General features: G+C 44.1%; 1 protein-coding gene across 3 annotated transcripts in view; it reads right to left on the reverse strand.

Moving 5' to 3' along the window:
- The window catches only part of LOC126531446 (thrombospondin type-1 domain-containing protein 7B-like), an 834,929-nt gene that overhangs the window by 402,161 nt on the left and 406,184 nt on the right, over nt 1-26,584 (reverse strand). The window contains exon 1 of one of the 3 annotated variants that reach the window (XM_055071178.2): nt 20,180-20,896. The exons of the other annotated variants lie outside the window; for them this stretch is intronic. The gene's annotated coding sequence lies outside the window, so the exon portion shown is untranslated. Of the gene's footprint in view, nt 1-20,179; nt 20,897-26,584 lie in introns of those variants that run through there. 3 annotated transcript variants of the gene reach the window in all.

Genomic DNA, 26,584 nt, shown 5'->3' on the forward strand with positions numbered 1-26,584 from the left:
GTACTGATGCTTACCTGCACCCTGTGAGACATGGATGGGACAGCAAGAAGCTACGCCGAAGAAAGCGTATGTTTGGGAGAGCGCAAAATAGTGATAGATACAATAAATGAAGTCAACATGCGTGGCAACGCGGGCTTGTTGATGCATCATCTTGGAATACTAGTGTAGTGCCAACAAGACGAGGAAGCCGTGTCGATACGTTCAAGTGTTCTCCTCACGTCCTCGTTTCATGTGCGCTATCCTCGTATTCCAAGATGTGATGCATACGCTCCGTGCCTTTGTTTAATTGCGAGCGAGCTAGCGCGATATCTTACTCGCATATTTTAATTTATTACTTTTTTTTTGCCTCACATCAAAGATTATAAATGCGTTGAAGGAGATTGCCGATGGCTTTTGGAAACGGAAAGTTCCTCAACATATCGCGAATCAAGTCGGTTTAATTTCGTGCCACCGATGATTATGTGTCGTGCGCTTGCGTGGACTCTAAGCTAAGCAAGTCAAATGACGCGTAACAATCCTTGCTACACTCTGAGGTTTACTGAGTGCGGCGCCGCGGGAACAATATCGCTTTTCAAGAAGCGCCGCTCCAACTTCCCGAAACTAAAGCAAGATTCGCGAAGAGCTTGGTCCAATCGCGCGCTAGCGTTAACAGAATCAACAGCAGCTCGGCATACTTTCTCTTTCTGCTCAATAGGTGAATGCGCACGCAGCGTTAGAGGTTCCACTCGGAGGAGAATAGGCTCTTTCCTATAGGGTGAGTCCTCTCTTTCTTTCTTTTTTTTTCAACGTGTTGAATCAAACGGAAACCCGACAACAGTCAATCAGGAAACTGTACTGGGTTTCGCGGAGGAGCATAGAGAGAGAGAGAGGGTGAGCGTCGGGGGGGAGAGCTCGCCAGGACACGGCCAGTGCGCTCTTGTTTTGCTGCTGCCGTCGCTCAAAGTGGCCACCGTGTCTCGTCCGCCCCCGAAAGAGAATTACTGAGAGGGACCGCCGGGTTTGCGTACAACAGCGGCCTCAATTATATCTTCTATTCATAGCTGCTCAGTGCTCCTCATTGTGATATGCTACTTTTCTTGCTTTATCAGGTTTCGAAATTACTGCGGGGAAATTCAGAATGGAATGTACGTGGAAGTATGGAGGGGAGTAATGAAGAGAACAGACGGATCGAAGTGTACAACGGCATTTTTTCATCGTTTCTTTTTCATAAAGAAAGGCTTGGTAATAGAGCACTACACAAGACCTAGAAAAGGAAAAAAAAATAAGCACGAGTGAGGAGCTGAAGTAGGAAGAAAAGAGACAATGGAAACGAACAATAGAACGAAAAAAGAATGACGGTGGTGAGGAGGCTACTTCAAATGTAGGAAACGGAATATCGAGTGTGGTTGGCGGTGAAACGCTACCACGTATATGCGCAAACGCTCCGGCGTTATCCGGCTTCCCTGCCGCCCATGCTGTACTCTCTGGCTGTCACATTCCTGTAGTTGCTTTCATTTTTCTTTAATTTTCTTTTCTCTTTCTGTCCACGAAAATCGCTCCATTGAAAGCTGATGAATTGGAAACTTCCATTTCGAAAGGGAGCTCGTTTGTCTGAGGTCCCATGCGCTCTTCGTATAGCTGCTTCCTTATTTTCGTTTCGTCCGCAGTATTTGGACTTTGCTTTTCAGACTTGTCGCTGAAGTCTAGTTTGCCTCTTTCTTTATATTTATTTTTTCTTTCGCGCAGTGCCTTTGTACGGCGGCTTCTTGGCTCTTTGGGGGGCGCTACAGGGAGGCTTTCTATTCTCAAGTACGCACACAGCGAACGACTATTCACGGTGCCGTCGACAAGCGGTCGCTTTCATTACATTTCGCCCCGACCTGGCTCGAGTTTCGCTACGTTCATTTTGCATCTGATGTAAATCAATTTTCCTACATCCACTTCTGTCGCCATGGTAACGTGCGATAAGTGTGTTCTAAAGCTTTCGGCTAATCTCCACTTGCCACAAAGGAAAATCGAAGCAAACTGGCCGCCTATAGTTTTGTGGCACTGCTGCTTGATCAGTTCTGCGCTGTCTTGATGTTCGTACGTGGAGAGCTCAAGGATGAATTGTCGTCGACATTAGGCCCTCTTTAAAGCCAATCGGGCAGTTAAAATTATATTATGGTCCCGTAGTAATTTGACCTTCTGGCGCTCTTTAACGTGCACTCAAATATAAGCAGTTATTGCATTTTTACCAAACGAAATGCGGCTGCCATCACTGAGACTCGAACGGCCAACCCTGTGTGGGAAGAAAACGGGAAATGGGAATGAAACGAGAAAAACCACGAGACACAGCAATCTCATCTGATATCTCAGCGACTGCCTCGGCATTCGCCTCAACCACACCAGTCCTCCCAGTGACCATCCCAGTCAGCTCTTCAGTGATCTGCTCAGATCACAGATGGAGCTTCAGCGTTATTTGGTGATTACGCCTCTATACCCGTCGCACATATGGTCCTGCCATATGGTGCAATTCTAAGTGCCGTTCCACAAGCAAACAACCTGCCAGAGGTAAAAGCACTGCTGTATATAGAGTCGTTGGTGCTTGTACAATAACCAACAGCTCCACGGTAGGCTTAACATGAATAATCGTTACAACAATGTTTTCATATTTGAGTGGAATGCTAATAGCCTTCGTAATAAGTCCACTGATTTTCGGAAACTACTGGCTAAGTATAACTTTCCTGTTTTATGTAGACAGAAGGCAGGCGTACGAGATGACTTTCGTCTTTCAAACTATGTGAGATGTAAATCATCGCGCATTGCTGGGAGTAGCAGAGCGAAGTTATGAGTGAGAAAAGACCTGCCGCCCTATTTAATAAAGTCGAGCAACTCAGACATACCAGAGTTAGTAGCACGAAAGATATCTTTTAGAAACATATGCGTCACAGTGATAAGTTTTTATCTGCAAAGTTCTAGCAAAATATCTGTAGACAGCTTGGTGAATGTGTTTCGCATCGCAAACTCATATGTGCTAGTTTTGTCGGGGCTTCCACGTACAAAATGTCATATGGGGCAGAGAACATAATGATTCACTCGAAAGCGTTATCGAGTGCGCAACAGAAAAATGAAATTAAACTGTGTTAAATGACAGCTCTGCAACATTCTTGCGGGGGTTTTGCTACACCAGCTGTATACATATTACACTCTGCTCACATGACCTTCATGGAGTTAAATGGTCAACGGACACAGGAACACAAGGCAGTGATAATTTTCCGGTTCTGGTAAAACATCGTCTCATACGAAGTGGAGGGACCCGGCGCTACTCAACATATACTAAGTGGCAAAATTTTCGTGACTATTTAACTAATTCATTTTGCGAAAATTCAAATTTTCAAAGTTTTGCAGATATATTGTGTGAGTCTTACAAGATCTGCATAAAGGAAGTCTTTGTCCCTAATGAATATGGTGCAGTTGACAAGGAATACGAATGCATGAGAGCATTTTGAAGACGAGCAAAGCGTGCTTACCATCGAAGAGGGAAACTGGATGACTACAAGATGGCACAGAAAGTTCAATCAACTTCGCGCAGACGCTTAAAGAAATTAGGTCCGAGGCGATGGCGAGAATACTGCGCGTCATTGTTTCTTTTCACTGCAGTTCCCAGAATATGGTCGGTTGTCCGATCATTTAGTGATCCAGAGACCCAGAGCCATCCTTTCCCAAGCCTTGCCATAACTCGATACGTTCCGCAAACATTTGTTCCTAACGATTATGTCAACTTATATCCAGACCAAGAATTCCGTTTACATGCCTACAATTTCCGAGTTCCACATCACTAGCAGAAGAGAAGGTTCAAGCGTGTTTTCACAACACGCTCAACGTGACTGTGCGTCTAGTTTAGATGAATTTAAATGTACTTTCATGTTACGCCATGCAAAGATAACTGCAAGCCCAGATGGCATTACGTATGTGATGATAAAGAACCTCGGTCCAGCAGCTAGAATGACTGTTCTGGAGATATTTGATGATAGCTGGATAAGAGAGTCTTTTCCAGATTCATGGAAATTAGCTCGTATAGTTACTGTACTGAAACCAGGAAAGACTACACTTTGTCTTGACTCCTACCGATTCGTCAGTCTCACAAGCTGTTTTTGTAAACTAATGGAGAAGATGGTAGTAAGTGGACTGCAATGTTGGTATGAACACACAAATGTGCTTTCGAACTACTTGACTGGTTTTCTAGAAAATCGGCGTAAAATAGATGCAGTCTAAGACATTGTTACATGCGTCGAACATGAACGAATGTCTGGAGCTGTGAAAATACCAGTATTCTTAGGTATTCAGAGAGCATTCGGCACTATAAGTCCCATACATGTCCTTGCTGGCATGTGAGAGCTTGGCCTATATGGCCGAATACTGCGATGGGTATCACATTTCTAAAGCGAAAGAAAAATATTTAAGGAAACAATTGAAAGGGAGAGTAATTATCACATCATCACGCAGGGCGTTCCGCAAGCAGTCTTCTCATCCGTTTTTATTCAACTGCGCCATGGCAGCCTTACCACAAAAACTACCGCCTGGCCTATAGTATTCTCTGTACACTGATGACATCTGGATATGGGCCTCTGGACCTCATTTGCAAGGCATTCAAACAAAGCTACAAGGGGGTCTTGATATTATCGTCATCTTTTTAAAAGAAAGAGGCATGAGTGTCTCATACGCAAAGAATGCCGTGATTCCTTTCCCTAGGCGACAGCTGAATAACTTGAAACTTAAGCTTGAAGGGCAAAACTTCGATGTTCCTGAAAGAGCACAAATTTCTTGGCGTTATTCTTGACCGCCAGTTCACATGGGCATCACACATTCGCGCAATTCAATAGCAGACCAATACTGTAATAAACGTACTGCGGCGACTTGCTGGTACAACGTAGGGGGGATCAGTCTCTTCGCTATTACAGATTCATAACCCAGTCATAAAACAAAAAAATGATTATTCGGCACCTATTATTCATAGTTTATCGCAAACTTCTGAGGAACGTCTTCAACGTTTACTGGCAAGGGGGCTGCGAATGTGTCTTGAGGTTCCGCAGGCTGCCTCGAGTTCTCTAGTAATTGCTGAAGCTTGTCACCCACCATTTCCAGTCATAAGAACGCTTGAAACATGCCGACATATTTATCGCATCTAAACTCAACACGATAAGCATCCATTAAACCTCGCGCTTATCGAACGAAACAAAAGCAAAATTCACGATGCTGTACAAGAACATAAAGCATTATTACCAAGATTTGAATTATGCAAAATGTATATTAATTACGCTATTTAGATGTTAACAAGTTCTTATATAAAATTATCGGCCGAGAGGATTGTGTCTAAGAGATACGTGTTCATCACGTGTATACAGTCGGTTCATGTCATAAAAATTCATCGGCTTCAGCATTCGTCAATCCACATTTGGCGCTACAGCAAACATTTAAATTATCCCAATAGAGATCTGGCAGCACTGTTCGCAGTCCTGTGTGCATTGCGTTTCATAACATCAGTAAAACATGTGCAAAACTAGGTTATTTCTAGCGATTCGCAAGACGCTCTCGAATTACTACGAAGCAATAAGCAGAATTCTTTGAACACTTTGCTATTGTATGACACGCTCAAAGAACACACAAAAGCAAGGGCAATGAACCACGTGATTGCATTTCAGTGGATACCCGGAACTGCGATATTCCCGGTAACACTGCAGCGGACGCAGCTAAGAATCGGGCGCACAATAACGCAGAGACAATCAATGTTCCTATTTTGCGCAGTGAAGCACGTCTGCTCATGAGACAAATATCTTGTTGTCTCAGCAAAACTACTTGGTTTGATCAGCAATCTAAGAACTCGGGAACTCGGATGCTTTATAGACCCATGTATAAACCTATTAATTTCATCAAATCTGAGAGAAAAAAAAAATCGAAACAATAGTGCACCGCCAACGGCTGGGTACTGCATTTACGCGACACCTCTTATACAGGGAAAAACGTGCCTCTAGTCCGCGCTGTTCTTGTGGCCATCCGAACGAAGCTGTGCGTCATATCCTCGTCGAGTGTACTAAATATGATTCACAACGAATGGTATTGCGAGCAAATTTCTTAGATTTAGATATAAGATCATTCACTCTAAAAAAGACATTTGGCCCATGACCAACAGCAGGCCTTCACAAAAGAGCACTTCCTGCTTTGAAAAAGTTGTTCGTGAACACAAACACTTTGGCAAGATAATAAATTTAAGTCTATTTATTAACCTAAGTGAGTCATATAAACATTGTTCTGGGTTCAAAATGGATTTATGTGGTGATCGAGATTTTTACATTATGCGTAATTACTTGTATTCTGTGCTTTGCAGTGTAATGACGTTTGTAGTGTGTTTTGGCTATTCAAAATATTTGACTTTATATATGCGTATGTGTGCTCTACTTATGCACAAAGCTCTCCGAATCATTCACTATTCGATTATATAGTTTTTATTCATCTGGTGTTCTACTGAGTGCCAAATTTCGTAACATTATTCGGCCTTTCTGCGCATATTTGTTTTCTTTGCTAAGTGAGAAGGAGTAGTCGGTGCCGCCATAGAGGTGCCAAGCTCTCCTATTTTCATTTCAATATAAAAAAAAAACACGAGTACGAAAGAGGCAAAGTGACAGGACGGTTGCTGGAAATCCAGCAACCTTCCTGTCACTTTGTATGTTTCTTAATCATGGTTATTTCTGGTTTTCTTTCCCGCCTGCTGGCATTCTAGCAAACAGTAACGTACCAGCTCGCTCAACAAGCCACTCTTACGAACACGTGACCTTGTACTCAGCTGCAGAATGTCATAGCCACTGAGCTATAAGTCCATTAATCAGGCAGTCGCAGCCTGGCTGAAGTGAGGCTCAAGGTCAGCATTTGGTGTGAACATTTGCCAATATCACAATAAATCAATCAATCTCCCAATCAGCGTCAACTCGCGTCTTTGTCAGCGCGTGCGCAATGTCGCTTGCAACACTGTGCCACATTCGTAAGCTGAAGTTATTGCTTTCTCCCCTCATCTACCTCTTCGTTCGTCTTGAGCATTATAATGACAATTCCCAATCAGCTCTAACCTCCCTATCCTTAAGTCTATTTCACCTCCTTATCCACAAGTCTCAGCTAATCACCAGTTATAGCTTGTATATGGTCATTACGATGGCACCACAAACCTGCAACCTTAGAATTCGCCATCTTATTTGATGAGACTCAAAGGAAACGCGTGATGGAGAGGCTCGCAAAAAGAAGTGATCTTTTGCGCAGCATTTGAATAATACTTGATGGGACATGGTCCCTATCGTCCATTGCGTCTTTAGTTGCTCGGTTAATAGTCAGTCCGTGTCCTATGGCTCCTCTATTCTATGCGCTCGTTTTTGCCAGCTTGCTCAGTTTGCCATTCCGATAAGTTCGATTCATCAGTGTCATCACTGCACCATCGTCATCAGTAGTGTATGTTAAGCCTAATGAAGGGCAAACACTATTCTGAGTGATAACCAGCCACCTGTGTGCTACGTCACCCGAGCCTAGGGAAATGTTAGAAAATTTTCTAATCTCAACATTACATCGAATACTCTGCAAACCCTACTGCGTTTTCATCCCTACGCATGACGCCCATTCGTTTATTTTTTATACTACAGATTTTGTGCCCTTCGCGTTACTCGCCCAGCCGTACCCGAGTTGTTCCCCTCAGTCTAAAACAGACTAATTGTCGATAGGCAAAAACACAAATTCAAATTGGAATGAACTAAAATCTTCAATATAAACCCTAGCTTTGATACAGTGCTTCTCTGCCCTGCCTCCCAACGGTCATTTCAGATTTCAGATTAATAAAGTAAATCACAGGCAACGCTAATACCTAAAATTCCCTACCAAACATAGTCAATGGAGATATATGATGTCGGCATTAAACTGAATTTTAGCTGGCATTACAGCCGGCAACAAACAAAGATCCATATATTAGAGCACTTAAGATGAATTAGGGATTCCCAGAGTTCGCCTAATGATTGGTTGCTTCCCACTCATTTGCGAGAATGTCTACGTAATTTCATCTTCTTGGCTATTCTTATGAATATTAATGACGCAATACTCTTCAACTGGCGATATTCGTTTTTCACAATTTGACACGACTTGCATTTGCCTGTTTTATCCACAACAAATTATAGATGCACCTTTTTTTATGTTCGCGCAGAATTTCCCAAAATGAAGAAGTCAGAAAGCAGAACTCGCGAATAATATTAATTTAACCGCTTCAGAAGCGCATTGCTCGGAAATTAGGCTGGAGGAGGGGAGGGGGGAGATTGAGGCATGGAGGGGTTAGAAAGCGTAACACTCGCAATAGTGTAGACTAGCGAAACTATCCTTGACAGTATAGAATTATGCGAACTGGTTAACGCCCATTTTTGAACCAGTGCGGCATGAGCGAAATTCGCAGGAAGAAGCAGACATTACAGTTGCCGGCGTTGTGGGCTGCTTCCCGTGTCTTTTTCTTTCAGGACTCTATTTACGTGCAATCGGGAGCAAAAGCCTACGGACTACTGCACCGGCAAAAAAATTCAGTTCTCTTCCAGTACATTGCGTTGGCCAAAAAGGCGGATGTGTGTACTTTGGCGCACTTGATTTCAGGCTTCATGGCTAGGCTGTGGAGAAAGGAAAATCAATTTTCCGACATCCGTGGTCCACAGACTTTTGCTCGCTACTGTACATGGCGGAAGAACACTGATTACCACCGGGAAAGACGAAAACCAGTCTTTATTGTTGCATTTTGCACACACCTCAGCACTGGTACGTCGATAACGCCAGGAACGATAAACTATGTTAGTTTTTGTTAAGTTCCGTGCCCATATCTTTCTCCAAACTTGCTCTAAGTCTATGATTTCCTTAGTAGATAATTGATTAGCTTTTTTATCGATAAACACTTAACATCCCCCGAACACATGTAGTAAAAGTCGCTGACGTCAAGACGCTGACGTCAAGGCAGGCAATTCAAAGTTTGACTTCACCAACAGGTTTTTTTTCTTTGCATCTTTTCCGGCTTGTGTCATCACTCACACAATAAAGAACTGAACTTTCTTTTTTGGTGTTTCGTGAGGGTAATTTACTAATATAGATACGCAATACTCGAACCATGACTCAAACTTCGAGCTGGGGGACATTTTCAGCCAGTAGAGGAAGCACCACTTGCTCCTCTCGCGTAACGAAAGCTGGTTTTGGTTTTTTTTGCGATCTACAGGAGGGCCTTAATGAGACTGTGTGTATGTGCATGTTCTTTGTATCTGCCATTTGGGTGTTTGTGTCATGACTGTGTATAATGTACTTCTCACCTAACATCTGCAGCAATATTCCAGGCCATCAGTCTTGTCAACATCTCTATAACTTCTCATTAAATTCGGCACCTATATATTCCCCACCTCTCTCTATCTCCCTCTCATTCGCTCTGTCCATCTTGTATTAGTACTCATCTTGCGTGCCTATTGGAGGTGCCACATATGTAGGGAACAGCGCTGGATCTTCGAGCGAGTCGAGAAATTTGGTGCACAGGTAAATAAAAGGAAATGTTAGCATATTGAGTGAGGTGTCTTTATTTGCTGTTTACTATTCATCACGATCATTACAGGGGTCAGAATAACCAGATGACTCAGAAAGAAAGCTAGCAGAAGCAAGTGGCATTAACAAGAAAGCAATTTCTTTAAAAAAAAAAAGCTAATACACGCTGCTGAGCTAGTTGGTTCGTGATTTAGGCTTAAGAGGAAGCTTTAGCTCGGGTGCTCCTATCTAAATACATGTAAAAGGAGAATTCGTTTTTCTCGCCAACCACTGCGCCAAATTTGACGAGGTTTGTTGCATTTAAAAGAGAAACTTAAAATCTAGTGACTGTCGGTTTCGAATTTTTGAGTTAGATTGTAATTTTTTATTAAGAATTGGCAAAAATCGAAAATTTTCAAAAAACGAAACCTTCTAGTTTACAACTCCGTAAGTCAACGACGGAAAATGATATCTGGGAATTGCATCTAATAGTACATCTAAAGCAGACAAAACTGATATGTTAACATGAATATGAAAAAATTAAGTAATATGCAAATACTGCTTTTGCAGAACCCTTGTAACCAACGTAACAAATTCACGTAAGATGTAAAATGACCTATTGAATTTCTCCGCTTTGAATGATCTAATGGGTGCCGTTTACAGAACCGCACTATCTTTTATTGATGCAGATCTATTAATTTGTAAACTTCGTGCCTCTATTTATTTATTTTTGTGGACTGTCAGAAATTTAAAAATCTTTTTAACAAAATTCACGTCCTAAATCGAAATTCCGCTTCCTACAGTCACTAGAATTTAACTTTCTCTTTCAAATACAACAGATTTTATTAAAATTGGTCGAGGGGTTGTCTCGGAAAAACGTTTTTGCGTTTTACATGTATTTGAATAGGCCGCGTCGGAGTTGGGCCCGAGCTAATGCTTCCTCTTAAGAATTCCACATAAGACACTGACAAGAATATGGACAGGACAGTGTGCTATCATCGATTGCGCCTGTCCTGCGTTTTTTGTCCATGCATTTACTGCGCTATTGTTAAGTAAGCTTTTATTCTCAAAACAAGTGTGCGCATTCTTCGAACACCGGAAAGTGCACATGGATTCGTCGGACGCGCCAATCAGCTGCGTATCACCTAATATGAAATGCAACGCATGTTCATATACAACTAGCTTCCCTTGGTTCGCATCGTTTCTCTTATTTTTCTAATTGTGCGGCTGGTTCCCTATGCACGCAGGTAAAGAAAGGCAGGCGGTTTGAATTTTTGACTGGGTTGGTGCATGATATGTCGGAATTGTTATTTTTGTCACTCTTTCTTGACATGACGTGCACCTAAATTACACCTTAAAAAAAGGTAGCAAAAGTGGAGTACAAAGGCAGCAGTAACGTTAAGAATGCAAGCGATAACAAATTCAACAGCAGCATTCATACCAAACAGCATCTACCTAATGCTTACTTTAGCTATTGAAAGAGAATTCATTCACTGCCAGCGTCTGCATGAAACTTGTTAGACACAACCATATATTTTTCTAAGGACAGAATTTCTTTTTTCACTTTTTACATGAACTCTGATATCCCCCCTTATTTTCGGGGGAGGGAAAGGTGGGGGGAGGTGCCTAAGTGATAGCAATCATCAATCTTCGCTGTGATTAGCTGAAGGGTGAAAGTGAAATTCCAATCAGAGTCAGGCCGTTCTTCACCTAAGTTTCTCGAACGCTATATTTTCTCCTAAACTGATCTATGGACAATCATGTTAGCGAGAAAACAAAGGACCGCCCTCCCTCCCCCCAAAAAAGACATGTGCGGTTTAACGTTTAGAAACTACACAGCGGGTTATGAGAGACACCGTAACGAAGGGCTTCGAATTAATTTTGACCATGTGTTTTGTCCAAAAGCACCGTGGCCGCGGCCGGGAATCGTACCCACGTCCTCGTGTTCACTTGGGCGACGCCACAGCCACTGCGTCAGCGCTGCGGATCAAACAAATAACACGAAAAAAAAATGAAGAAACGAGGCGGATACAGCCCAACGAAAATTACTGATCACTGTCGCCTTAAAGACTCGCTGCTTGCTCGGGTATGATGCCTTATGCAAGATGTACAAGGTTATGCAGGGCATCAAGAGTAACGTATCACGGTCTCTTTGAAAGGCCCGCTGTATAAGTGTACGGCAGTTTAAAACCATTTACTGGCCTTCGAGCTTCACGTCTCGATTATACGCTTACGCAAAAGCTTTCTCAATGAAGAGCCCCGGGGCGATCGTCGAAAACGTGCTCAAGTCATTGCTTCGATGGTGTTACCTTAGCTTGCACTTAAGGTAATTCGTATGGAATACTCATACCGCTTAATGAGCAGCATTTTCTGATCCTTCATTAAAAATGTAGTGATGTGCACTTTAAGTAATTAAGCTTTCGTGAAATCCTGAGAACCGTAACTTGTATCGCGAATCTCTATGTCGCGAGTCACAGTGAATCATGCTAGTACTGCACAACTGCAGCAGTTTGGCATCCGCGTTTCTTTAAGTCACATAGGTATATTCACCTAGAGGATCCGGTGGCGAGGTTGGAAGCCCGTGCCTCCTGCTACGCTCCATTTCGTTTACGTTCATCGGTGGCTACGCAGATACAATAAAGGTGCATCTACAGAGCCACTCGCTCCTTACGTACGTCTCGTCTTCGTCAAAATGGGAAAGATTCCGGCTCCCTTAATTGGTGCTTCTCTGAATTGTTATCTTTGTTGCATTTTATTTATCAGGTTTTCTGCACTCTACACCGTCATAGCCCGTTGTATAACAGCTCCTGTATCTCCACATACTGATACTTGACGGGAATTCTCACCGCAAATGTACCACAAATCAAATTAGCGCAGGAATGTCGCCTGATTAAAACAGTGAATGCGACGAAATGTGGGTGTTTTAGTTAAACTGCACTTCCCCTGCTGGTAACAACACGTTTGCACCGCTCGTAGCGAATGTTGGCTTTGTAACTTGAAAGCCTAATGACTATTCATATTACACTAGAACGTTTATGGTGCCCTTTAAAAAGCGGCGTAATAGTTTGCATTATCGACGCAAGTTGTTCAAAATGTGCGCCAAAAAATACACATGGGAAGTGATGATGAAGGACATTGCTTTTATCGAACACATGTTGGAAACATATGCATAGACTACACTACAAGGCCTACAGATATAATCTTGCGGTGCCGCTAATTGCAGATTTGTCCTCTTCGCGGCCCATGCGTTGTTCCTCCTTGTGTCGGCAACGCGAAGTAATGCGTCGTGGCTTCAGAAGCACGTGACATCTCAGATATTACCTCCTTGTGAGTTCGCTTGCACTCAGGGCAAAAATGCGTATTTGTAAATCGCCATATCGGCTGCCAACCAAGATTATTCGGATTTCATAGTATCTAGGTGCCGCAGCTGCACCACACATGGGTTCACAGTCGAAGTAATAATGAAAGATTCTTTCATTTCATGAGAGTCACGCACAGTCTGGAATTTGCGCATCCGCAGAGAGAGAGAGAGAGAGAAGGGAAGAAGGAAAGGCAGGGAGGTTAACCAGACTGAGTCCAGTTTGCTACCCTACACGTGGGGAGGGGAATAAAGGAGGGAAAGAGAAAGAGAGATAACATGAGTCTATACCGCACTTTCACATGTACTAAGTTAGGTGTAGGATGTCTACAGTCGGGCACTCAAGTCTGTTGCCTTCAGGTAGTGAAGAAGCGCTCGATCTGCTTTCTGGAATAATGAACTGTGCAACCAGGCTCCCAAGATCTTTGCTTCTGTAAATGGCCTGTCATCCAGTCTATTCAAGGCACACTGGATAGTCTGACGTTGGTTATCAAAGCGAGAATGGTTAGTGAATGCTACTCCTACACACAGCCGACACAGCAGTGTTGCGTCACGTCGTGAAAGGTTTGCTGGTAATATAAGTTTCAGTGATGGGCGAGGCTGTATAAACGACACTTAGAGTTCTGTGGTTTATTCCAGTAACTTAACGTGATGGGGGTACGAGCGAGACTGCGAAGCTCTCCTGCAGCGTCTACTCTCGATAAAGGTATGAGTGCCGGTGCGCCAGGCAGAAAACATAAAGAAATGTTCGATCTTCTCTGCCTCCCCACTTTTGTATGAATCATCATTTTGGCTGCAGCTCCAAGATGAGACGGACAAACAAAATCAGAAACGCATCAAATGAGCAGCACCACGTTTAAGGTTTCCTGCTAAGTCAAAAGCTGATACAGCGAAAGTGCCGACAACTCGCAAGATTGCTTCGCGCGCACTGTCCTTGTTCCCGTCGTACAATCGAAAACAAACGATGGGTTAGTGTTCTCCATCTGCACCGGTGATATGAGGCTGGCGTGACTTCCGGCCATTTTTGGGCTCGGGCCTTTTTTGCTATTCACTGCTCATCCGCGCCCATCATATACGGCCTTACGATCACACCGGAAGCGGAACAGGAACCGGTGTTCGCCGATAGTGCCATAGCAAAGCCCATCCGAGTGTCGTGCAAGAATTCTCTCTGCCGTTCCGTACGACTGCTTTTACGACGGCGTAAGAGACGACGCAATAAAATGAGAGCCGCCTCCCAATGCCGTGCCGAACAGTGCCGTTTCCCAAGTGATTCCCAGACCAACCACTCTTTTATTTCCAAAGAGGGAGCAGTTTGGGTTCTATCAAGGGGGAACTCCTCTGAGTCAACCTTCCAAGTAGCGCTTAAACCTGCCGCCTGTACATCCAATTGTAAATAATCCAGTTGGCATCTTGCTACTGCGGGCGCGGAGAATTACGCCTTCCTACCCTGAAGCTAGAGGAGGGTCGAACACCACGTACGCAGCAAAATATCGAGCTTACGCGCTTCAAAAGCCAATACGAAACACGATCCACCTTCCCGAGTTCCCTCCTTCCACTCGGCTCTTCCCCATACGTCCCATCGTTTTTCCCCGCTTACTGGTCGAGCACCTCCTTTCCTAGTTTCCATCGTGCGTCTGCGAAGCGGCAGCAATTTTCCACGTGCCCGGATTTGCCGCCAACAAAAAGTAATGATCCCGAGGCCGGATGTGCACAGGGCCATATATACGCCTTGTGTTGCAGTCACTGCCGCATCTGGTACAATAAAGGAAAACGTCCCCCAGGCGTGAGCTCACCGAAACTATAGTTTCGATTCCTAAAACATTGCTCCATTACTAGCTTGTTTTTTTTTTTAATGCAGCAACTTCCATCGCTCCTCTTCCTTCATTCTTTTTTTCTGTGTTTTCCTTCTTTTTTCGGTATGTTCATTGACCAGAGTGTCCGAGACGCGTTCTCTCGCAAAAGATCGCTTCAAGGTTTAGCCAAAGTGTCACTTTTAACGCTTTCATTATTTATTTGTATTTCTTTCTTGATCCGTTGTTCTTAGTCGAGGGGGGGAGTGGCAGTAGATCTTAAACCGCCAGTTGAGTTCACTTTTCGCTATCAGCTTTTAGTCTAGCGCACAACATTAATATGAGCAGGCTTCCATCGTTCATTTTGGTGTTCCCCTTGCACAGTTCTAAGAACAAAGAGCGGGCCTTTTAATAAATCCTGAAGAAGTATGCCGGGCATGCTACTCAATCTGAGTATGAGGAAAAACGAAAAGTTATTAGAACAGTGTACATCACAGGTATTCAACGTGCACAACAACACACCCACAAACTAATGTCATCCAGGCATTAATCTATGCGCCGTAGTACATGTCATATAGCTCAAGGCAAGGAAGTATATGATGAATGTTCAGTGCGGACATTAGGGCTGTGCATTCCAATGTAAATTGCCAGCAAGCACGGATTAAGCGGGCTATGTCTTCTGTTCTGTTCACCCTTTCTTATTCAGTACATATATATATATATATATCTATATATATCATTTCATTTCATTTCATTTCATTTCATTGTTGAGCAAAATTAGGCCTCACCTACAGCTTAATTAACTTCAATACTGGAGAAAAAGAAAGCGTTTTTGGGTCCAGGCAAATATTCACAGTGAAGTAGACGCGTGTATAGTCGATTGATTCACGTTTCGGCCAGGGGGTTCGGCCTTCATAAGTTGATGAAAGCCGAAGCCCGGCCCGAACATCAATAAATCGTTTGAAATGAAATTGTCCGACGGCTGCATTGGAACAAAATACCTATAGCACAGAATCCACATATTCTAACCACGAACGCTATAGCTGCAGCAGGCAGAATAGAACATCCTTAACAATTTGCCCACCCTGCAAGAGAGGTTTCGCAGCTGCCAGGGCGCAGTTCCTTCTACCCAGTAGAGGCTATCTTACGTGCTAAGTAGTAGCAATATGTCGCACCTGCGCATAGTAGGAACAGCGTTTGAGGAGTCGTTGTTGTTGCCCGTTATCCTCGTATCCTAAAGCCCATTGCTCATATTCACTATGGGATATTGGCCAAGAAATAGGCGGATTATTTCATGTTAAAACCCCAAGTAAGCTTCTGCATAGTAAGTGATGTCGAAATGTGGAATTATGTTTAAGATGAAAGCAATATCGAGCAGGATTAATCAATAAACACTACTCGAAAAGCGTACAAAAGAGGAAAATATACAAATATAGCGGGGCGTTCGGCTGGAATCCATAAGATATTCCTGGAGTGCGGAGCAAACATTTCTGCGGTTGAATCCCAGGGTAGAACCCCCAAACCGAAATGTTCAGGCGAAGCGCTAAACCTTGCCATAACTGTCAATGCTTCACGCTTCGGGCGAAACTGCCACATTTTTCGTTAGCCGCTAGGCCTGTTCTCCTTATATTGTAAGGGGTATGATCTATTTCCCCCACATTCGCATTTCACCTGCATGTCCGTCCTTTCTTTACCTCGAAAAACATCCTTTTCGTCGCTGCTTCAAACACACATATGCACGCACGCACGCGCACGTGCCTGACCTTTGTAAAGCACTCGAGTCTAGGAAGTGTTGTGCGTTCTTGGCAAATACAACAGCGATTTCAGTAACACATCTTGACATAAAGCGAACGTTTAATTGTTAAGCAAAATTAGGACTCACCTACAGCTTAATCAAGTTCAATACAGGAGAAAACGTTGAAAGAGGAATTTGCGGAACATCGGTAAAGACATCTGGCACGTTTTATTTTTTTTTTTAATTAAGTGAGAGCGACTGCATTCACGAGCTTGCTTGTTTCGAGGTCGACATGAATGCCAGCAAATAGAAATAAAAAAAAAGAAAAGATGCGTATGAGTGCTGCGGTTCCCTACGCGCCTTCTTCTAGGGATCGTTGGTCATGCTGTGTATAGTTAAGCGCATCGTGCGTGGACGGTTACAATGTCCACTGTAACAACACTTAACGAGCATGCTGACGTCAGATAAGCACAAACTCGAGAAGTGACAGCCCATTTCCGCGTGAGTAAATACATGTTCAAGCCCATACTTGCCGCCATAGCCTTCAGGCTCTCGTCTTGCTGGGAAGCTAAGTAACAAACCAAACCCGGCGAACTTGCAACGCCTGTTTACACTTAACTGTTCTTTTCCACTTCTTTCTTTTTTTTTCTTCTTCATTCGTTACTTCAAATTTTCAGACGAACCTGCAGCGCACACCCCACCCCACTCTCAATCACAACTAATCAAGTCATCTTGAGCACCTGGACTTTCTGTGACCTTCCTTAATCTTTCATGGCACCTACTACGTGCCACCCTTAGGAATACAGTGAACTATATTGTAAGCACAGCCAAGCAAAGCGTCCGTTGCCTTGACGTAGACAAATCTCCTCGTCGAAATCTTTGTTCCAGGCTGAGGCGTCTCTTGTTCACTCACGTTTAATGAAATTGAAACACGTATTACCGGCTCGTATTGTTTTTGCTTATTCTTCATGAAAATGGTTCAAGATTCACCCCAGATGTCGTGACTTCGCAATCGCTGTTAAAAAGAAGAGAGATAGACAGAACTTTCAACAACACATGCAGCAAAGTGGACTTTCAGAATAGCGAGGCTGAGAGAGAAAAAGAGCCAAGAGCTCGGCCTCCCTAAGGTAACATTTCAGCACGTAGTTGTACGTTATTCAACATACACGTCCATTCTCTATTTCGTCATCTCTCACCATTATTTTCTGTCCCCTTTCCACCTTTCCCTGTGCAGAGGCCAGGACTTACTAGTTCACGCCCGCCTCCCTGCCTTTTCTATAATCCAATAAAGTCTATCTCTCTCTTTCCCGTAGTTTAAGTCATTAATTAAAACCTCGCGCGAAGATTGCAGTGGAAAACATGAATGAAACCATTTTTCGTGATAAATTCTTTACCGCTCAATGAGAGAACATGAAAGAAAAATGTACTTAGCATCTACGTATACAAGTCTTTAGCACAGGCTGCATTCGAATCATTCAGCAGAATAATGTATGGCGCACTGTGCCTTCCCACAAGAGTCCCCAACAATTAGGGTGAAGGCGCCCTAGTGAAGGTAAAAGTGCAATGTTTGGTACGTTGGAGTTGCTGTGAGACCTTTACCACAGATCTGCTCTATAGGGCGCTTGAAAGGACGAACCTTTGCATGAAGAACCTATGCTAGATTCGTAGACTGCGCTTTTGAAGTCATTAACAGGAACTTGTTATCGAGAAAATAATTGGTAGATAGAGAACTCTGCTTAATTGAGACAGTGATGGCAAAGCCAACCCTGAATTTTCAAAGAGAAAAAAAAACGACAAAAGAACTATTACGCAAAAGCCACGAAGGGGTGAAAAGGGGCAGTTTAACACTGGTGAAACTATTCTAGAAAATTTTCATAACTCTATTTGGTAAACATTGTGCGCTTTCTAAAAAAATGAAAATACGCAAACTTAGAAGTGAAGTAAATATGTGCCCCTACTGATCGAAAGAAGCGGTTCCATCGATTATGTGCGGGAAAATTTTGGAAAGGTGATTATCGTCTTCAGATTTGAATTTATCCGCTAATAGGCCCCAATCGTATGCCAGACTACCAATAACATAGATCTGGAAGGAAACACCGTGATGGCGAAGTGTCTTTGGCGTTTCATTGCTAAGCCCGAGGTCGCGGGATTGAATCCCGGCCGCGGTAGCCGTAATTCAATGCAGGGCGAAATTCAAAAACGCCTGTGTACCAGGCAATGGGCGCACGTTAAAAAAACCCAGGTGGTCAAACTTGACCCGGAATTCCCCACCACGGCGTGCCTCGTATAATATCGTAAGTTTGGCTAGTAAAATCTCAGAATATAATTTAATATTTAGAGATTTGAAAAGAAAGTTTAGCTAGTCAAGCAGCACCTACTGTTTGAAACAAATCCACTACCATTCGGACGTCGCTATTTTCAACGTAACGTTTGTGAACACCCGCGGTGAACGTTTGGGGAATTATCACATACCTGTGGAAAAAATTCATATACACCATACCTCCCAGATGATATATGGAAAAATAAGGGTATTTATATGAAATTCTCATGTGCTCAAACAGGATTACTAGATATGAGAATAATGGAGCATATGGATTTTTCTTTCCATAATGATAAAAAATTGCGTAACATCTCGAGTATAATGCGTTCTTTCATACGAACAGTTCCCCCTCTTTCAGCGTTGCGCTCCTCTTCTCTGCAATACGAAAACCCCGGTTTAGATGCAGCAAAACTTTTTTTTTGCGTCTGCGTTAGCCAATACTCCCATTATTATGAAGAATGCGCTTCGTGGATTTTCGTTTTGGCCTTTGGTCACTTGGATTTCTCATGAAAGAATCTATCAGCGAGTACGGACGAGACAGTTATTACAATTAGGTTTTTAAGGGTTTCCTCAAGGTATCCCGAAGACACAAGAAAGTGACATTGAAAGTGATTTATGAACTGGTCATCGACAGGAGGTGCTAACATGGTTACATGCGATTTCTCCTAGTCTATAGGCCTATGCATCTCAGCCTTAGTCTATACATCAATTAAACGAGTTGACTTTTTATTCAAATCTTACGTGTCAATAGTTATTGAAAAAAAATGTATCGGTAAAAAAATAAAGCTACAGCTCTTATTGCTGCACAATGCTACAAATGAAATCAGTGTCAGCGCGCTCGAATAATCGTTTTAGGGCTAGCCACTATTTGTTCATGTCACTTCAGCTTAAGGACGCATATACTGGATGAGTGAAGTTGGAAAGAGAAAAAGTTTGCAAGCCAATACAAATCAAAGCCCATAAAGTTTCTACTATATCATTGTCGTACCTGCTCTTATTATATCCTACTAATTTAAACTTCTATTTAACAATGGTTGGTGCATCTCCACCTGTTCGTTAGAAATTTTTAGCCAGCTCAGCAGACATATAATTGCGTTCGAAATGGTAAAGGTCAAGTTTTGTGCTTAAATGTTCCGAAGACACAACACGGCTTAAATACCGCACGACGACAGGCAATATACCAGGTTTTAAGACATGGTTGGGAAGAAATAAGTTTCGATCTGGCTTATGCGAAGAATCGCAATCTTTTAGGTATTTGTTATCGGTTGCTTTAGTATTCAGCTATATACATTCTAAGAGCAAGATGAAGAAAAGTGCTGCTTTCACTACCGAAATGTTTGCATAAGAAATGCTCCGTCATACTCCTTTCACCGGTACCAGTCCCCTGCGGCCAAAGGAAGGGCAAGCATTTATCGCGATACAAGTAGAAATTCTCCTTCTTACAATACCTTCAGACACTGGTGGCAACTCCAGCGTTCAAGGCACCGGTAACGGCACGGCGAGACCAAGATGAGCCATCCAGGCTAGCGACACCGTTCAGTTTTCAAATCGGCACGGCGTGCACTTCCGCACAGTGAAAGGGGGGCAAACGTGCGAGGCGGTGATACTTATCCACGCGGCAAACTTTCTCTCTTCACAAACTGGGAAGAGCGCCTTTTGCTCCACCAGCACCACTGGCAAGTGATTCGGTTCGATTGTCACGCGCTTGCAGACGCCACACTCTTCTGGAGAAGTACCGAGAGACGTCAGATAGGGAATCGGGACAGCTGGTCAAGAAACGCTCAGAACCTGCTCGTGCAGTGCACGAATGAGGTGAAACAAAGTCGGGTACGTTTTCGCTTTCCTTTTCCCTCGAATACCCGAGTGATAAATGCAACGCTCTTCACCGGCGGCGAAGCTGTCACGGTCACAACTTGGAGGCACTTCCGTCCCCGGACTCGTCGGCGCGAGAGTTGGGATGCGCAGAAGAATTCGTTCGATGCGAGCGTTTGATTACGGCGCGCAGTTCCTGGAGAGTCGCTGTCCAGTCGCGCTTCCGCAGCACGTGGTTGCAGAAGCCGTTAGGGAGCTTCGGGAAGGAGAAGGATCAGTCGGTGGCGAGCGCGCGGTCTCCGGCGTGAGGCGAGCAGCGCGGCGTCGATGCGCGCGCGACGGGAGTCGGCGTCCCGTGTGGCGGCCGTAGCGCGATGAGGACTCGCGCCAGAACAGCATCGAGCGGCGGCGGCGACGGCGGGCTCTACGCGCGCGCGGGGGCGTGCGGCGCTGTATCCGTAAAGCGCCGTGCCACCCCTGATGGGAGCCGCCACGCGGGACTCTGGGGAGGCGTGGAAAGGAGGACGCAGGACGGGCAGAAGGAAGAGAGAGGGAGTCGGGAAAGAACGAGTTCCCCCAACCTCCTTCCTCTTTTTTCCCTGATTCGCTCTTTCTCTTTTCTACCAGCTTCGTTTTTGGGACGCTTCGGAGCAGCGCTATCGGCCGGTGCCGTGCGCCCCGTCCCTTGCGCGCACGTCCGCGGGAGCTGACGGTTTTCTGCATCCTCTTTGTCTATCGGTCGCATTGAAGGGCGCAAGGCGGTGGCCGTGTGTTGGCGAAGGCGCAATCGGAATGGGAGGTTGCACGGACGCTGCCATAGATGTGTTGTGTTTGAAACCCACGGTGCGCGTAACCCTCGGTGCGGCACGCAGAGCTCTCTTATTGTTCCTAGTGATTAAGATAGCGGCGCGACGTGTACGAAGTAAGCCTAGGCTTAAGGCGACGTGTCACGAAGGTAGCCTTAATTAATGACTCACTTTGGTGCGTGAAGTCCTTGCGATTCTTTTGAGGCCCAGTGCGTAAGAAGACAGCTTCTCAATTCTAAACTTGAGTGGCAACACAAGGGTGGCTGCTTCCGGATTGATGCTGTGTTTGATCACTCTGCTATTAATTAATTTAAGTAATTAATTTCTTCCCTTATTTATTGTTATAAGAGGTGTACAATAGAAGAGAATATTTTGTTTCAAATGACACGATTTCTGCTTAACATGGTAACCTGGAATTTTGGCAGCATAAAGAACATACCAGTGATGCAGACGTGACGACAAGTTAAGCTTACTTTTGACAGACTGCATTTCGGCTACTTGTACAACGTACGTACTAAATAATAAACATTACTCTCTTATGCAAAACTGCAATCTTATAGTACTGCATGTAAACGTGCTATTAAATTTCTAATGCGACCCTCCGAGTAGAAGTACTTACAGCATCATTTTGGCATTGGTCAAGTGTACACTCTTAATGTCGTTCCCCATGAGTTACGCTAAGTAATTGGAACATTTTAGCAAATATGTTCCCCCTGGTTGGTAGAACTTATCCGGACTGATATTAAGATTGACATAGAATAACGGTGGCAAGGAGCTCGCCCGGAGAAAAATCCAGCGCTCAAGAGACTCCTTACACATAAATGTTCCAATTAAGAAAGGGAACACATTTGCAAAGATGTAGCTCTTTCTTAGTAGAACAGATATGCGGAACGACGTTAAATGTGAATGACATTTCTGATCACTCTTTCCAGAACATCGTTTTGTTTTCTATGAAACACCTTTATGAATCGAAATTGAGGTGCAACTTGTGCACTAACATTTGCTTATGTTTGTCCACGTAAGTGGACTTCTCAATTCTTCATAACATTTTCGTGCAATTGTCACACGCATGCCGGCACAAGCAAAGAAGTACGCGCTTATATTCTCCTATAAATGGAAACATTCATGGTAGAAGGCCGCAGTACGTGGCGGTTCAGTCAAATGCCACAGAGGAGGAGACAATGGATGATACAAGCTTTCATAAAACTAAGGTTCATGCATTTATTAGATTTTCTTAACAAAAAGAAAAATGCGGTAATTACTTACACTAAACAATTTTCAGGTAATAAGGTAAAGAGTTCACAATAGCAAGGAAAGCTCAAATTGCTTGTCGCGTCGACGGTCCTCCCACAGCAATTTATAATCCCCGCTACCGTTCGTAGTGCAAACATTATCCTCAATTTAAGAGTCTTCCTTTTAGGTTCAGACTGCTAAGTTAGAAAAGAGACTCAAAAAAAAAAAAGAAGCTTTCGTTCAAAGCTGGGAAACAGTTGAAACACGTTCGGAGGAACCTAGATGCCGGGAAAAAATACGACAGGAGGAAAAAATTGGCTGACAGCTCTAACGTAACGTATAACGTTGGACCTGTTGGCGAACTCCTGAATCAGCTCAGAGTGGGGCTTTCGCCATCCTGATAAAAAAATTAAGATCAGCAGACTGACATCCTTTTGTCGACGTCGCGGCTGTTCGCGCCGAGCAGCGACGCAGAAGTACCGTCTACGCGCTGTCAAGTTAATAAGAAATTACGTGTGCACCATGTCAAAACACTTTCCAGCACAGAATTGAAGAATCACGGATGGACTAAAATCCTTTTAAGTTAAATACAAGGACGCAGAGCTAGAAAGAAAAGAGTACGGAAAAAAAACTGGGCGAATTCATTGTGAAACACTTAGGCGGATCCCGGTGTGTTGCAACTCGGCACTTCTATGGTCTAGCTAGCGAATTTTCTTGGCACAAAAGGCATAAAATCAGCACAGCGCTGATTTGCCAACGTTCACGCACGAGCTGGTATACCCGAGCAAACAGTCAAATACAGCCACACAGAATTCAGACGCTTCAATCAGGTCACGTCTTTTCAACTCACCGTATGATGATGTACTACTGTTTCGCAAATGAAATAAGGTTCCTACTGTGCAGACTTGAGACAAACGAAACCAGTTAGCAACTGTTTTCCAAAACTCGTAATTTGCGCACCGCCGCCACTACCAACACTGTTCAGCATAAAGGAATTATGAAGATCGCATGCACTGTGGGAATTGATGTTACGCGAAGCCTTTGCAGATACCTGACTGTCCAGCATTGTTTGGGGTTCTGCAATCCGTTACCAGATGAAGCAACGTGTTTGTGTAAATCGAGTAGTTGTGGGCGGGTCGTGAGCTCACGTGCGTGTGCCGATAGCGGCACGGCGACGACTACGTCGAAGACAATAGTGTGGCAGCAAAGGCCGGCCCTTCGACTTAAGCTACCCGCCGTGGTTGCTCAGTGGCTATGGTGTTGGGCTGCTGAGCACGAGGTCGCGGGATCGAATCCCGGCCACGGCGGCCGCATTTCGATGGGGGCGAAATGCGAAAACACCCGTGTGCTTAGATTTAGGTGCACGTTAAAGAACCCCAGGTGGTCAAAATTTCCGGAGCCCTCCACTACGGCGTGCCTCATAATCAGAAAGTGGTTTTGGCACGTAAAACCCCAAATATTATTATTATTATTATTATTCGACTTGAGCTTACGACTTGATGATCGTCGGGTTCTACATGGGTATAGACAAACCCAGAGCAGTTAATTTTGTCGAGAAAAGAAAGAGATGAGGTGCAGCATATTGCTCTACTCTTAGAAAAAGTGGTTATAAAAATTTTGTTGTATATTTATAGATTTCTTGTGTCTTCTATGGACCTTTTCTTGAGATATGCAATTTAATTTCATGTATAACTTTTGTTAGGGTGAGGTTCTTCTAATCAAATCGGTTTTACCTATCTCTCTGGCAAGTCACTTTTTTGCGTTTGTCTTCTATTTCAAACTTCGTGGTTCTGCTGTCATGACATAAAACTTCCTCGGATTTCCATTTTACCAGACACACCTTACCCTAGAGTCTGTGCAGTATCTGTGGTCCAATTATAAGCTATTGTATTTTCTCAGTGAAAAGCCCCTTATACGATCGATACAGGTAGCCTCGCAATTATTTCTCTGGAGAACATCACGAGACAATGTTCCTTTTTTTTTTTGCTTTTGTGACCGAAGGCGATGCTTAGGGCACGACAGTGTTTAAAATCTCTTCCGAATGCAAATGGCAGTTCGACTTCGATGGCAGTCACATCGCTTGCCAAGGAGTACGTGGCAAGAAAGATCGAGCCTGTAGTGCCCGACAGTTTGGGCACGACATGTTCACAAGCGCTTGTCAGAGGCATACATAAAGGACTACATGACACGGGTACAGCGGGAAACACGTGAACCTACAAGCTATACGCTTTGAAATCAAAGTCAGGACAATTCAATTCACAAATTTGAAACTTCGCGGGATCGTCATGCTCTGCGCGTCGGCGTTCCCGCATGAAGAAAGCTTCAAGTAAATAAAAAGTTATGCCCTGCTTTTGCGAGCCTGTGAAGGGAAGCCTGACGGCTGACAGCGACAGATTTCCGAAGAACATAGATGGGGAATGGGACGTTCCAAATGAAAAAAGTGCGAGACGTGCGCGCACGCTGGTGGAGATACTGAAAGTTTCGAAGCGATGTGTCAACTCAAGGAAAGACTGAAAGAGGTTCTTTGAAATCAAGACAGACTCAGCTGATAGACATATCTGGCGGACCGCCTGGCGCACCTTATAGTGTGCGCTCTGTCACGTTACAGGCTTTGAGATTCAGCGTGTCTACTGGAGAAGACAGCGGTAACATGAAACGACCAAGAAATTGCAAATTGAGACAAGATCGTCGGTGCGTCGACTTTGAGCCAGCCGAGCCGAATGCGCGCGAGTACATCACTGATATATTTATTCGTGTCACATTCTATACCAGGGTTTGACGTCTGGTCCCCCCCCCCCCCCCCCATCCGGTGAATTCGCTCTTGCAGCAACACTTCAGAACTCAACGTATTTATTTTATGACGTTCGTGTCTGTGCATCTAATTGTGCTTTTCCTCAGCTGGTTATACCTACGTCATCATTTCTTCCCTCTACTGATTCTTCAGTGTGAAAACTCAAAACTTGGTTCTGCTTAAATCTGATTTTTCTTTCATTATTCCTAACTTCCTTCTCTGTCACTCTTTCTTTCTCTTTCTCACTCAATCACTATTTGCCATGAATGAAGGGGAGGAGAAACAATTTACAAAGCTTCGGAGCCCGAAGATACTGCTAGCATACACCTTTCGAAAAGAATCGTGGTTCATAGATGCAGGTGTACAGATAATCGCACTATTCCCCGCGCGTCTTCATTAAAATAGTCAATATGACACTTTTCAATTCACTAAACACATGATCTGAAGCATAGCTATAGAACTACACGAAAAAGAATATAAAAACACTACTTAAAAAAATTAGCTCGCCGTCCCGGCCCCGCGAAGATGTTGAGAACCACCACTACAACTGCTAAGGGTGGTATGCAATGTTTTATTGCCATAGAACGATGACAGTAAAGGTAACTTGGAGGAACGGTATATAGTAATGGTAGTAATGGAAATTGGACAGCACGCCGGCGCTGGTCGTATTGCCGCTTCTGGTTCCCTTTGCCGCTCTTCGTATTCATGCTGCTCCTTGGGAGTCCTAACAACGCGCTGCCTATCCATAGTGGTGCTGCAACAGCAATGAAATCAGTTGCTAAGCTGGTTATTTTATATACGAAAGGCTAGTGACGTCGCTCTCCACGTCACAAGCTGCCATCGCCGCGGCCGCTTGCGCAACCGTATGATTTATCAGGAGACGTACACTGCGAGCGCTAGGTTCTTTGCATTGCTATCAGGGGCGCCTTATCATCAATTATGTGGTTCGGATGCTTGCTTTGTGCTTGTTCCTTATTGAAAGCAACGCTGTTCTTCATGTTGCATGCATAATCCCAAAGAATGTGTGCAATTTTCGCTTCATTTTGCTAAGTGCTTGAAGCCTGCTTCACCTCCGCCGCGGTTCGGCCCGGTATCGCACTTCCTCCGGGATCGGCCCGCATATTTGGCCACGGACATGGACACGAGATATGCTGACTGACGAGAGGCTAACAGCTCCGCTGTACAAGCATCTGCAATAACGGTAAAATGCA

Source organism: Dermacentor andersoni, chromosome 5 (genome assembly GCF_023375885.2).
Source record: "Dermacentor andersoni chromosome 5, qqDerAnde1_hic_scaffold, whole genome shotgun sequence".
Classification (NCBI taxonomy): Eukaryota; Metazoa; Arthropoda; class Arachnida; order Ixodida; family Ixodidae; genus Dermacentor; species Dermacentor andersoni.